The sequence below is a fragment of the Rissa tridactyla genome, chromosome 1, assembly GCF_028500815.1.
Source record: "Rissa tridactyla isolate bRisTri1 chromosome 1, bRisTri1.patW.cur.20221130, whole genome shotgun sequence".
Lineage (NCBI taxonomy): Eukaryota > Metazoa > Chordata > Aves > Charadriiformes > Laridae > Rissa > Rissa tridactyla.
In genome coordinates, this window is record NC_071466.1 from 196,631,499 (window position 1) to 196,644,864 (window position 13,366).

General features: G+C 46.0%; 1 protein-coding gene across 5 annotated transcripts in view; it reads left to right on the forward strand.

Annotated features, from left to right (window-relative positions):
* The first annotated feature begins 963 nt into the window (after positions 1-963).
* The window catches only part of PLXNB2 (plexin B2), a 260,101-nt gene continuing 247,698 nt past the window's right edge, over positions 964-13,366 (forward strand). For 2 of the 5 annotated variants that reach the window (XM_054217236.1, XM_054213852.1), the window contains exons 1-2: positions 964-1,022; positions 9,489-9,591. The gene's annotated coding sequence lies outside the window, so the exon portion shown is untranslated. Of the gene's footprint in view, positions 1,023-1,059; positions 1,432-9,488; positions 9,592-13,366 lie in introns of those variants that run through there. The other 3 variants (XM_054215554.1, XM_054214711.1, XM_054216397.1) reach the window with 3 other exon arrangements.

Here is a 13,366-nt window from a genome sequence, read left to right on the forward strand (position 1 = left end):
AGCCATTCTTCTAAGACATCCCTCTTTTTAATAGATTATCTCGACGTTACATACAGTGGAGACAAATTTGACAACTGAAGGTGGAGAGGAGCATGATGCTAAAGCAAGACAATGCTGTGTGGGAGCGGGGTCTCCATTAACTCCTGTTGGCATGTTTCTGGGGAGGAGGAATTTGCACGCAGACTTTTTAGCGGGGTGCCTGAGAGGGAGAAAAGACCTTCAGAAACTGCGATTACAATGAGTTTACCTGAAAGAGATAAACCCTAGAGTACTTTAAGTTTGCTAAAAATGTTGCCGGTCACCTATTCTGGGTCCCGTGATGACAGGTCAGGGCATGCAGGACAAGATGCGAGCTCTGGGTGACCAGGTGTCTCAGCTCAGGGGGTGAGGGGTGAAAATTATGCGGCTCCCTCCACATTCAGGAGCGTCCCCAAAACGCCACGTACCCCGAGGCCTTTCCCTACGGAACAGCGAGGAACCCCTTCCCCGCCGGTGCCCCCTGCCCGCCGGAGAGAACGGCGGGGGCCATAGCCGGCCGCAGCCGCGGGCAGAGGGGGGTCCCGCCGTCGCTCCCCGCTCCCCACCCCGGGGGCCCGCGGGGCTGCGCTCCCCGCCGCGGAGCGCCCGCGGGGCTGGGGGTTCGCCGCCCCCCGACGCCGGAGCAGCCGCCCCCGGCCCGGCCCGGTCCCGGCTCGGGGCTCCCCGGGAGCGCTCGGCCCCGCGGGCGGCCCCGCTCCGGCTCTGCCGGGCCGGCGGGCAAAACAAAGCGGAGACGGAGAAGGAAGGGAAAAGGGAGAGAAAGTGCGGCTCCTTCCTCCTCCCGGCCCTCCGCCTGGATCTCCCTGCGTGAGACAGCGCTGCCAGCGGATCCTGACCGGGGGCAGGGGGTGGAGAGAGGGGGAGGAGGAGGAGGAGGGAGGGAGGGAAGGAGGGACGAACGGGAGCCTCTCTCCTTCCCTGGGCTGTTTTTTCAGTTTCCTGTCTCGCATTGTGCTCACAGCGGATATGTGCTGCGCCTACAGGTGTGTCCCCTCCTCGCAGCTTTTCCCCGGCTCCCCGGCGTTGGCTCCGGCTGTCGGGGGGTGGCGGCCGATCGCGACCGTCATGTGATGATTAATTTCTCTCGGGGCGGTTTCTGTCTCTCCTCTCCTCTTTCTCTTTCTGCCTTCCCCTCCCTCGCTCCCCGCCGCTCTCCTCCTTCCTCTCGGAGGTGGCCGCAGCTGCTGCCGCCTTCACCCTGACTCCGGCTGCTGTGGCGGCGGCGGGGCCCGCCGGGAGCATGGGCGGCCGCCGGGGGTTGCCGTAGCGCTTCTGCCCAGCCCGCCGCCGCCCGCCCCCGGCTCCCGGGCACCGCCGCTCCCGCTCGGGCAACTCGGAGGGTCCGCGCCCGCGGGGCCGGTTCTCTCCCGCCGGCGCCTGCACCTGTTGAAGGTAACGCAGCCCCCGATCCTGCCGCTGCGCGCCCCGGGATGGGTCTTGGAGGGGGGCGGGTTTGGCGGCGAGGTCCACCCCCCCCATTCCCTGTTATCCTTTTCCTGCTGGATCGCAGGAAAAACAACTTCCCTCGTCCTCGGCTGCGGCCCCCGGGGCCGGGGCGGCGGGGGCTTCCGCCGCGCTGCCCGCGCCCCAGATGGTTTTGGTTAAGGGGCTCCCAAGCGGCGGCGGCTCCGGACTTTGAGCTGCTTTTCCAAGCAGCCGCCGCCGCGCAGGGCTGGGGGGAGACGCGGGGCGGCGGCGGTTCCCCGCCCCCGCCCGGCAGCCGGGGAGCGCCGGTGCCCGGCCGGAGCTCCCCGCCGCCGGAGCGCGGCCCCGCTCCGTGGGGACCGGTTGCTCTTCGCGGGAGTTGGGCAACCTCCGCGGCGCGGCCGGGATGGGCGGCTCCGCCGTGGCGACTCGCCCCGGCCCGGCGCCGGCCCCGCGTTCCGCCGGCTCGGGCGCGCGGTCGGGTTCTCCCGCAAACGCGTTAAAGGCAGCTTTAAACTTTCTTTCCAAACTGTTAATTAGATACACTGTAGTCTGCTCGTGTTTCGTGCAGGCGAATGAAAGTGCGAGGCTGGAGAGGCTTGTGACTCAAGGCGTAGTTATTCAGGAGCTGCAGGACACCTCTGCCTTCCTTGTTTGGCTGGGCTGTACCTGTGACTTGTGACTTTGCCTTCGCCCGGACTGAGTCTGTCTCGGTGACGCCCAGAGACAGAAGGGATCAATAACGGTTTGGGCCCTTTCTGGGTTAATCAGACGCTCGGGTGAATGTACAAAGAAGGAAGCATAAGTTTATGGTGTCTCTGAAATCTCATGGAAAAATAACATTGCCTTTGTCCGTGAATTACAATACTATGGTCCGGTCCCTGTCGCTGAGCTCGTCATCGAATGATAACTTGCTTGTGAGGGAACTTGATGCTTTTGTAACTAACGCTGTTACCTTGAATGTGATGATTAGCTTATTGAACACCAGAGGGAACTCTGAATAGGTAATTCATTCGAGGGAGATACATGCTTATTTTACTGTTTATGTTCTCATTACAATGGAATCTAGAAGGAAGCAAAGGTTGGTAAGTAATAGGCTGCTGGTATGTACCTAGGATTGGCTTCAGCTTGCTTTATGCTTCTTTTCTAAGGGTGTCAGCGCCAAAGCTGGGCTGAAAAATATCTCTTTTTTTTTTTTTTTTTTTTTTTTTTTTTTCTTTCCAAAGCTTGAAATATATAACTGGCCTTGTGGGAGTGGGGTTGTGTACCATGCTGTAGGCAAAGCAGCTGGGTGACCCGCTTGCTGCGAGCTGGGGAGTGAGATCGCACATGTACGTTGGGCTGGCGCCTGATGCCCAGCCTGCCTCCTGGGTCGCAGGGCAGATCCGGCACCCTTTGGGGTATAGGGGCTGCTGCCTGAGATGGAAAAGCCAAACACGCTTCCAGCCAAAACAAAAGGGAGGAAGTCTACTCCCGAGCCTGGCGTGGTTTGTCCTCCTTGCCTTGAATTCTTGTGGTTCCGAAGCCCTGGCAGGAACTTAGTCTGATTGCGCATGAAATAGAAAATTGTCTTTCTTAGAATGTGTTACTTAAACCAATGCAGAAAGTAAACGATGGCTGTGGTTGGGAAAGGAGTTTGAATGGTTTGAATACCGAAAGCTTTTTAAATGATGTGATGTAACTGTTGAGAGGCTGGTGTCAACCCACCAAAATGCGATGCTGTGTTTTGTAGTAAAATGAACCCCCAAAACATGCACCCGAAGCCTTGGATGCTCGTGATAGTCAGTACAACAATTTTGATAATCAGACTTCTTTGATAACCCTGGATTGTTAATGACGTGGGAAGGATAGCACAATTAAGTACACTTGTGACTCTGACTTATGCTTCAGGAGCTGAAGCATCCAGCTGTTCATCCTGTCCCGTTGCCAGAGGTTACTCTGCCATTCAGCCTTGTTTCCTATTGGACTTCGAGCGTGCCAGAGGTTACAGCCTGGCATATGAATGTAAACGGCGTTTTATGGCCGTTGGTGTTAGTGTGTAATGTTGTGGAGTCCAGTGGCATGAGCCTCCTGTTTGTCCCTCTGTTCTGGCAGAGGGGCAAGGCAAGCAGCTGGGGTCTGCTACATCGAGCTGCAGTTGGGAACCGGAGCCCGTAAGCACCTACGTTCCTCTGAAATGGCAAACGCGACTCCAACAAAGCGCCTCGTATGGTGTCTGGGTGGGCAGTGGCAGCGGGGAGGCAGCTCTGCACAAGGAGAGGTTGGGTGACCTTCTCGGTAGGTCAGTCACAGCACGTGGGGTTCTGGGCTTCAGAAGGACGCAGCAGACAGCGCGCCCAAACAGCCCTCCTCTTCCTCCCCTCCTCCTTCATCCGTTCTGGGAATTAGCAAGTGAACGAGGGTTTGATTTTGTTTTTTTCTTTTAGCCAAGTCTTGCTTTGTCCCTCTACCTTAAAGACCTATTCTGTAAAATATCCTTACTGATGGCACAGCCCTCTTCTGCCTGAATTTTCCTACAGATGTTATTGGAAGTGGGATAAAGGCTTTAAATAGCTTTACAAAACTGGGAGCTGTTTGCCTTGCATGCAGAAGCTCCCTAAGAACAAATCTACATTTTGAAGGGAGATCTCTTCGTGAATGCTTATTATGAACAAAAAAAAAAAAAATAATCCGGTGACTTGTTGCTAATGGGTTTGGATTCTGGCTTGATTTTGAGAAAATGATTTGCATGTTCATTTATTTTTATGAAGATGTAATACCAAGCATTTGTATTTCTGTAACGGCTATAATTTGGAACTTTTCATACACTTTTAAATTATTTATTGTATGAAGCACTGAAAGAAGATATTTATTACACTAGTGTCACATTCTGAATATTGAATCACAATTGTAAAATTAAGGTAACGAGCTTAAATTGGGGTTTGCAACTTTAAGCTCTTGCCAGCAAGCAGTTAATGGCAATGTTAACTGCTAGTAAAGTAATTGCTACCGTTCTTTTACTGTCATTTTGTTCTCACTTTCCTCCAGTCAGACTGTTTCACAGAGATATAATGAATATTCACCAAAATAGCTTGGCATTGTCACTTATGCAATTCCTCATCAGATCCAATGTGTTGATGAGCTAATGTGCACTTGATTAAACGTACTTGATTTATGCAAACAAAAACTGTAGGTCCTTCTTGAAGTAAAGTTAGCACCTGCACAGCTGTTAGTGAGATGAGAGTCTAAATAATTAAGGTGGAATTAAGTAAACAAACAACCTCAATGTGGCGTTCCTCCTACTTCTTTACCTTTATCTTTTAGCTCAGTGCAGTAGTGGATATTTATTTTGGCTTTTCTGGCAGGTTTTCTCGTGTGCCACGGGAAGTTGTGAAGCTCAGCTTATAGTGTGTGTGGGGGGTCCTCTTCTATTTAAATAGCTACCATTAGAATAAAAAAACTTTTTAAAAAGTCACTATTAGTTATAATAAAGCCAGGGATAACTAGAATTTGAGCAGTATTACTTTTAAGAGTTTTGTTTAAGTGTGAGGCTGGCTTGGACTTGACGTTGGTCTGTTAATCCTTGGTAAAAAAAAAATAAAATAGACCAACACAGCCTGAGTAAGTCATTGAGGGGGTGTCAGTTTAAAAAAAAAACCAAACCACCAGTATTTGGATAGTAAGTGGTTTAACCTCCTGCTCTTTGCTTGGTCAAAATTCATGTCGGCAAAGTGGAAATAAGAAGTTGAAGATAGCCATTTTATCTAACCATCAGTGGCTTAGTGTTAGAAAAAGCTCTCTAACTGTCTACAAAACTGCTCGCATCTGGCTACAAAAAGAGGCCATGGAGTCCTTGCTCCTGGAGGCCCCAGAAGATGGGTGGAGCAGGGGGAGGGCACATGCTTGCCCTGGAGCGGCAGGGCAGACTGGAGAACTGTTCAAGGGACCTTGTGGGCTTAGGACTTATTTTCTCGAGGCAGATAGCAAATTGTTTATCTGTTAAAATTAAGCGTTTCTCATTTCTGTCTCTGCAGTGAAGTCTCTGGTAATATTTAACTTTTAGATCTCGCTAAGTTTCTTTCCTTCTCAGATGGTTGAAGGAAGACTGACTTCTTGACGTAACGTCCAGGAGTGCCTGTGCTTAACGAATGTTAGTAATGATGATTAAAAAAAATTCCTAGAGCAAACTTGATGACCAGCCCCTGCTCAGTTGCTCAGTCTGAGGCTGCCATAACACGGGACAGAGTCCGTCCCCAGGAATGTGTCAGCAGAGGCGTGGTCACCAGCCACGTGCTTGTTGGTACGCTTGGTTTCTCTTTGGAATTTGGCTTCTGGGAGCCGGTGCCGGTCTGGATTGATGATTAGCTCCATGAGAAGCTTTCTGGGCTTGGGAGCTTCGGTGCTCAACAGCGGACAGAGTTCACCCGGTGCCTTCTAAGGCATTTCCAACCTGGCTCCACCTTTGTGGTTAGCTTCCAAGTTTCTGCCTTTCCGGGGTCATGTTCGACATGCCCTCTTCCACCACCTGCCCTAGGGCAAACAGCTTTGCCGTCCTGGAAACAAGTGAAATTAGGAGTTATGATTTATTTGATGGAAGTGTGTCTTCTCCAAAAAGTTAGTTACCTAATGAAGACCTTATTTCTAGTGTTTTGCTTGCTTTTCTTGTTAACTAGCATCACTAATTTAAGGCCACAGGTAAAAAGTGGGAGCATCTTGCACTGAATGGATTTTGTATTACTTGACAGTCACAGTTTTCTTTGTTGCAGATATGTCATCTTTCTTTCTTTCTTTCCGTTAAAGTTGTTTAAAAGCCTTCTCAGACCTGCAATGAAGCAGGAAGCTGTGGAGAAGCTTTCCCCTCAGCTGTCCTTCCCCTGCTGCTGTGCTGGACCTGCACAGGGAGACCTGTTAGGAGCTCTCTGCCAGGTTAAGTACATCGGAACTGCCCGTGATCAATGTGACTTTAAATAAAAATCCATGGTATTTTTAGCACTTCAACTGAATTGTTACAGATTTTACCTTATTAGAACAAGCTACGTTCATCCTTATTGCTGAATAGACCTGGCTAGCATATTTCTGGTTAAACTGGATTAGATCTTCGTGTCGATTTGGATCGAAGGAAGCTCTCATAAACCTGACATAAATCTTCCTGTGTCTGGAGGGATCGTTTGGGTGGTAGCTGGGTCTCCTGGAGAAGTGATGCAGAAATCAAGATTTCTCACATTTCAAGCTTAACCTTCTGTCTATAGTAATTGACTGTGCTTTAAATATGTAGAAATTTCAGAAGTGAATTCTTCGCATCTTTTTCCCTGGGGCTCTTGTTTATCTTCTAGATAGTTTAAGAAGAGATAGTACCGCTTTCTGACAGGTGTATGTAAGAGCTGTATATAAAGAAGATCTAGCTCTTTACCTTCCTAGGTGCATTACTATTTAGAATTTATGAAGGATGAGTCCTTTAACCAGTGTTTGCCCAGTGAGAAAATGGTGATTATTCAGATGTATGCAGCCATAGAAAGAAAGTAAAGGGCAGAAAAAGTGAAACACATTGATTTGGCAAAAAGGGCGCAACTGAAATATGAGGTGAGGTCTCCTATCCTGAATCAGAAATACAATTTAATAATCGTTGGCTTGGACTTAGCCTAGGCATACACAGCAAATAAAAGCTTCTTTCCTGAAGACATATAGTGCTTGGAATGGTTAATAGTAGTAGGCTGTGGTTTCCTTCAGCTTGTAATAGTTAGTCGCTTCCCTTTAATGGATCTGGTTATGCTCATTGCAGTTGGAAGTCCAAAATATGCAGCTTCTCTCTTAAATACATCAGAAGACCGTTAATTTGTCCTTCCTTAATATGTTGCCACAACATGTGTTGAACTTACGTGCTATGTTCATTTAATCAGTATGGTTGCAATGAACTTAATGTTGGGCCTGTTGCAATGAAAGCAAGAGTTTAACCTCTTCTATTTCCAGTCTTGTGGGATTAGTAAGTAGTTAAAAAGAAAAAGCTTTAAAAAGTTTTTCTGTGCTATTTTGATTCACATCATCAGCAATTGGACCTTTTTCCGCTCATGAACTGATTAACAGCCTGTGTGAACTGTAGTTGGGATTGCGACGCATGCATATCACTCATACTTGTATAAATTACAAACCTAGAAAAGCAACTGAAATGGGTGGCTTTTGGGATGTTTATTTTTCCTCCCAAACATGCTAAATGGAGGTGGTTTTGTCTGAAATGCTTTTACTCAGGCAGGAAGTGTCTTTGTGAGTACTCTGAAGAAGTTTTTCAAGAGTCAATAACTCTACAACCACGAAGCTGGCTTCGTGACTGGAAATATATATATCTGCCGTGTGCTCCAGATGTTGTCTCCTTCTGCCCACCCAAGCTGTTGAGATGAAAACCCAAAAGACTTCACTTGCCTTCGCAATCCCGTAGCACTAAATGGTGGTATGGTAGGAGTTTACTTATTAGTACATTGTATAAAACTCCAGAGAGATTATGTTTATTAACAGATGACCTCTTCATTTGACATTTAGCTGGGGGAAGATCTGGAAGCATTTCACAGTCCATTGTGCATTTAATTCAGTGTTCAGTAGCATTAGTGAAAATGCAGGGCAATACTCTTTTGGGGTTGTTTTTGTGTTTGGGGTGGCTTGCTTTTTTTTGTTTGAGGGTTTTTTGGTTGGGTGTGTGGTTTTGTTTGGGGTTTGGTTATTTTTTTTGGAGACTGTCATTCAGAGGAGCCATCAAGTCTTGCAGTTGTTTGACCATCTCACTCGGCTGTTGCTCATGGGCTGAACAAACCCTTGGGCTAAAGCATATCTTATCCAGAAAATACTGAGAAAAAGAGAATCCATCTTTAAGAACGTTGTTCCTCTTTGTTTCTCCCTGTTCAGATTTATATCTCATTTCTAATAGGAGCCTTCTATACTTTTGACTTGCATCTGTTGGTCCCTTTCAAGTCTTCTTGTGGCTCTATTAAAGCGTTTTTTATTGCTTATTTTTTTGCTCAAAGATGATCAAGCAAGCTGTCAGTTGTCTGTGTGGCTTATCAGAAGGACTGAATCTTTAAATCTGATTATACATAATGCTTTTTTCCCCCCTCTGGATGCTAATTGTTTTTGCGCCTCTGCTCTGCATGTTCTCTAATTTTCAACATCTTTTTTTTTTGAGCATCAACCATGGGGCTGCACACAGTATTTCAGTGTCATTCATTACCACTGCATACCCCGTCTGACCCCATTCAGTATTTCTGTTCGCTGTCTTATCTTTGCATCCATGAACAGCATTAACCCTTTTAATACCAACAGAAGCTCCGAGCCTGATGCTTAGTTGCATGGCTATGATGATCTCTGTATCCATTTTGGTCTCCTTGCTTGTTAAGGTCATGGTCCTCTGATTACGCAAACCTTACCTGCATTCCTTATTACTGGGTACACAGATCTGCGTTCAGGTATCTTAAGACTATTTGGGCTGGAATGAGCCCAACTTGATGAGTAATTGAGATAACTGTGTATTATTTCCTTTCTATTTTTATTTATCATGCTACTAAACCATATAATCCATTAATTTTACCACCAAGGACATACTTTTTTCCAGGTAGCTAATAAAACAGTTAGGTAATACAGACCATAATTCCAGTCACTGTGAACTGCAAAAGGAGCATTGCAGTTGCATGGTGGCGTTACTCAGTAGTGACAACTTTTTTGAGGTCTTTCAGTTAACTAATTTGTTATCTATTTGGCCTATATATTTTGATATCCTGTGGATTTGGTGTTTGGTGGCTGTTATGACCCATCTTTAAGTCTTCAATTGCTGTATTCAGTGTGAAATCAATAGATTTCACCTTCTTTACTCCTCCCCCTCTTGCATTTACATAGATGAAAACGAGACATTTTCTACAGTGTCTTGAGATGCCAGCCCCAAAATGAGTCCTTGCTTAGGGGATACCCATAAACCCGCTGAGCGCGCTATTTCTCTGTGATGGCACGTGTTGCCCAATCCCTTGTCTTATGTCTTCTCTGAAGCATCTTTTCTGTGTCTCTCCCAGCAGGAACAAGTACACGTCAAAAGGCACTTCATCCTGGAAGCTATTTGCACAGAAGCCTGAGCCCCAAGAAGTCCCTTTCACTAGCGGTGGTCGTGCTGCTCAGGTGGGCTAAGAACTTATTTGGACTGAGGTTTTATGGGTTTTGTTTTGGTTTTTTGTGTTGTGTGGTTTTTTTGTTTGTTTGTTTTTTTAACCTCCCTTTCTTCTTCCAAAGCAGCATCTTGCTCACTTGAGAAGGAGGGGGTCCTCTTGTAGAGCACTGCAGTGCGGTTGGCTTGGTGCATCAACAAGAGCGATGGCCACGTGGGGTTTACGTGCTTTGGGCTTAGGTTGAAATATTATGGCCTCAACTTTAGTGCAGTAATCTGGCATGAAAATGTATTTACTTTGTAACTGTCCGGGACACTGTCTGATTTAATAGTGATTTTTATGCGAATTTTTGTACCTCCTGGACCTGTAGTGTAAAATGACATTAAGCAACTTGTGCGTGTGAATCATCTCCAAGGTAACTTAGTTATCAAAACATAGTATCTCAATTGCTCAGAGTAACGCTTTCCACTTCTCTAATTGCACTTTTGCAATCTGTGTTGCTTATACCGCCGCTGTTCAAATTATTGTGTACAGGTGTACTCGGTAAGGACTTTCCAATTTACTTTTCCCAGTTGTAGCAATTAGTTATTATCTTTTCGTTTTGATCTCGAGGCCTGTAAAATAAGTGAGTAAATGTAAACAGAATCCTTGAAACTAAACTCTTCACGGTATTTTTGCCTACTGATAATTTGAAGAGGCAGCCTGCGTTTTTTTGTTGTCTGTGGCATAATTAATCTACTTGAATTATACTTGAACGGCAGCTCTGATATCAGAAGAGGGTTTAGCAGCCTTGGAAGTTAGGAGCTCTTGAATGAGGCAGCACTGAAGAGTTCCTGTACGTTATTACTCAGCTTGTTGGGGAAAGAAGAGACTGGTAAATTTGTGGCCAGAAATGGCTATGTACATGCTTCCTTTCCCTCCTTCTCACAGACTTTTCTGTTTTACTCACGCCTCTCGTGTACAGTAACTTGGCAAGGCCGGTTGTTTGCTGCTGTGTCTCTGTCCCAAACTGAGATGCTTCTACACCGTGCTAATAATTCATTGGCATCGGTCAGACAAAACAGGCGTATCTGCTGGAATACCAGAAGTCTGGGCTGCCTTTGTGTGTGGGTTTGGTGCCTAAAGTGCCCTCTGTGCTATACACCGTAGGTTTCTTGACTGAGGACTTCATGCGTTCTGGTTTTGTTTCTGCCTTTAGCAAGTAATTTCCTTTCTCTCTGATCTCTCTTTTTATGTTTTTTATTTTGGTATTGCCTCTTTGAGGGGGAATTTTGGGGAATCTGTAGATGAAAAATACAATTTAGTGGTAGTTTTGTCATATATAAGTAGGGCAAGTGGATGCTGCAGCATTCCTATGTCTGCAAGCTGTCCTATGTCCTCTCCCCAAAAGCCCCTATGCAAAAGCAGACCTGCAGCCCCAGATTTCCGGGCTTGAGCAAAGCCTTCTACAAAGTACTTTCACATCAGGCTCTCCGTACCCACGAGAGGACTTGGCACAGGGCAGCGTTTCTGTTCCGAGTGGGTTCGGAGCGTGCACAGCCCAGCATTTGGTGATAGGAAGTCTTTGGTGGCAGCTCTGCTGTAAGTAATTCCTGCCATCGTTGGCCGAGAGCTGCTTCGTTGTGCTACCATGAGTGTTTTGTGGAGCTATGAACTGGACAGGAGAGCTCATCTGGCATTATGCTAGATTATATGTGGTTGTTATATGGCTTTGGGGGAAAAAAAGAAAAATATTTAGAGGTTTCACTGCATATCTGATGTGTTTCACAGCAGGGCCCTGCAAGCACGTTATTTTGCGATGTTGGATTGAGAAGCTGGAAGGCCAAAAAAAAAAAATTCAAGACCTACTTAAACTAATTTTGTTGCCAAATTCTTTGTGTTACCAAGCCCCGCCTGTGTCTGTAGCTCTCTTCTTTTCCTGCCCATCCCCTCCTGGGTGGCCTTATTAGTCAGGGAAGAGGAGAATTTTGCAAACAAAGTTCAGGTGTTGATCTTGTGCTTTCAATAGCAGCCATGCCCCTGTGTAGCTTGGCTTCCATTGGGAATAATATGAGGTGGCTTTCAGCTGAATACAGCCGGTTTGCATAGAACTGGCTAGTGCCTTTATTCTCTATGGGTGCCCTAAATATCGTGTCCGTATGTGCTTTGTGGGGGAGCTTTCTCGGTACCTGTTGGTTTTATTTCCGAGTTAATGACCTCCCGTGCACTGCTGGCGTACTCCGTAGTGTTAACCATGCACATAGTCATTTCCTTTTCCCTCTTACCTCATTTTAGAAGACTTTGCTCTTGAATCTTGTAAATGGGGTGATAATTTCAAAGCAAACAGCTTCCAGTCCTTTCTTGCCAACTTCTGCCCACAAGGTATGCAAAGTAAACAGAGCAGTTAGGAAATTAGTTATGTACCTTCCCTCCTAGTGCAAGGCATCCCAGGATGGCTCGTAGCTCTTTAAGCAATGAATAAAGGGAGAGAATGAGATTGGTACACCCAAGTTGTGTTTTAATGTATGGAGCTATTGCACAGATCATTCACATTCTTAAGAAGCTTTAGGAAAACCTTGTAAAATGTGAGGCTTTAAAAAAACACTCCACTATTCGTGTATTGAACGTAAAGATGTTTTATTGCTCACGGGAGTGAAAAAAAAAAATCAAAATATCAAGGATGGGGTGGAAGAAGTATAGACAAATTTCTTCACATATAAAAAAAGAACTTTGAAGCAGACTTTACCTGAGTATGAGGGTTCTTACCTTTGTTAGGCTCTTGGAGGAATCTTAGAAGGATTTCCAGTTGCTACCGTGACGTTTTTTGGTTTGATTTGGAAACCGTGGGTCTGGAGGCTGGAATGGTGGGTACACAGCAGTCTGCAGGGTACTATGGCTGCAACAGGATACGCAGATTTGTGTATTTGCTCAAGGAGAGAAGTGTAGGCAACTATTAAAAAATGTGACTTTAAAAAGTTGATAAAGAAATGGTTAACATTTAATATATTTAGCTCCAGCCCAGTTACTGAACAGCCTTTGCCAATTGAGCAATAGGTAAATTTGTTAAATGTGAAAACTCGACCTGAGGTTATCGACCCCGGGCTCAGCTACAAGGGGATGGCGCGGCTGTAAAGAGGAATAACCATTATGTGATCTCCTCCAAATGAGAGAGGGCAGGTCCCGAGTGTACGAGGCTTGCAGGAATTCAAATCAACAGTCGAATTATAATCTAATGAGGCCGGGAGCAGAAACACAACTTCCATTTAAAGCTCAGGTGTGTGGCAGCACAAGTAGAAAGCTGGAGCCCACCCGTCCCAGAAGAAGACCCTTCATTAGCAATTTCACTCCCTTGTCATGCTTCGAAAGGCAGTATTATAACCCAGGGCTGTTCTCCTTCACAGATTTCTTAACACTTCATAAAAGTAGCTATATGCGTGGAGTGCTCTCTACTCCTTTTCAGAAACAGGGTCTCGGTTATTTAAAATAAAAAATAAATTGTATATATTCTATACAACATGTGTAATATATTTTATAGTTACAATTGATGTGTTTTTAAAGGAAAATATGCTCTGTTATGTGAAAACTTTCCTTTCATGTTTCCCAAGTGAAGGTTTTGAAACTCGCTGAAGGTAGGGCTTTTTTAATAGAAATTCCTTGAGTAACATAAATGTTAACTCAAAACACCTGAAAGAATGTAACATTTCTGTCTTCTGGAATATTTCAGTTGTACTTGTGCCAAATTCAGAGCAGTGAACTCAGCTGTAAGGGGCTAGTTTGGCTGTACTTGTAGTCCCTTGACTGCATGAGCT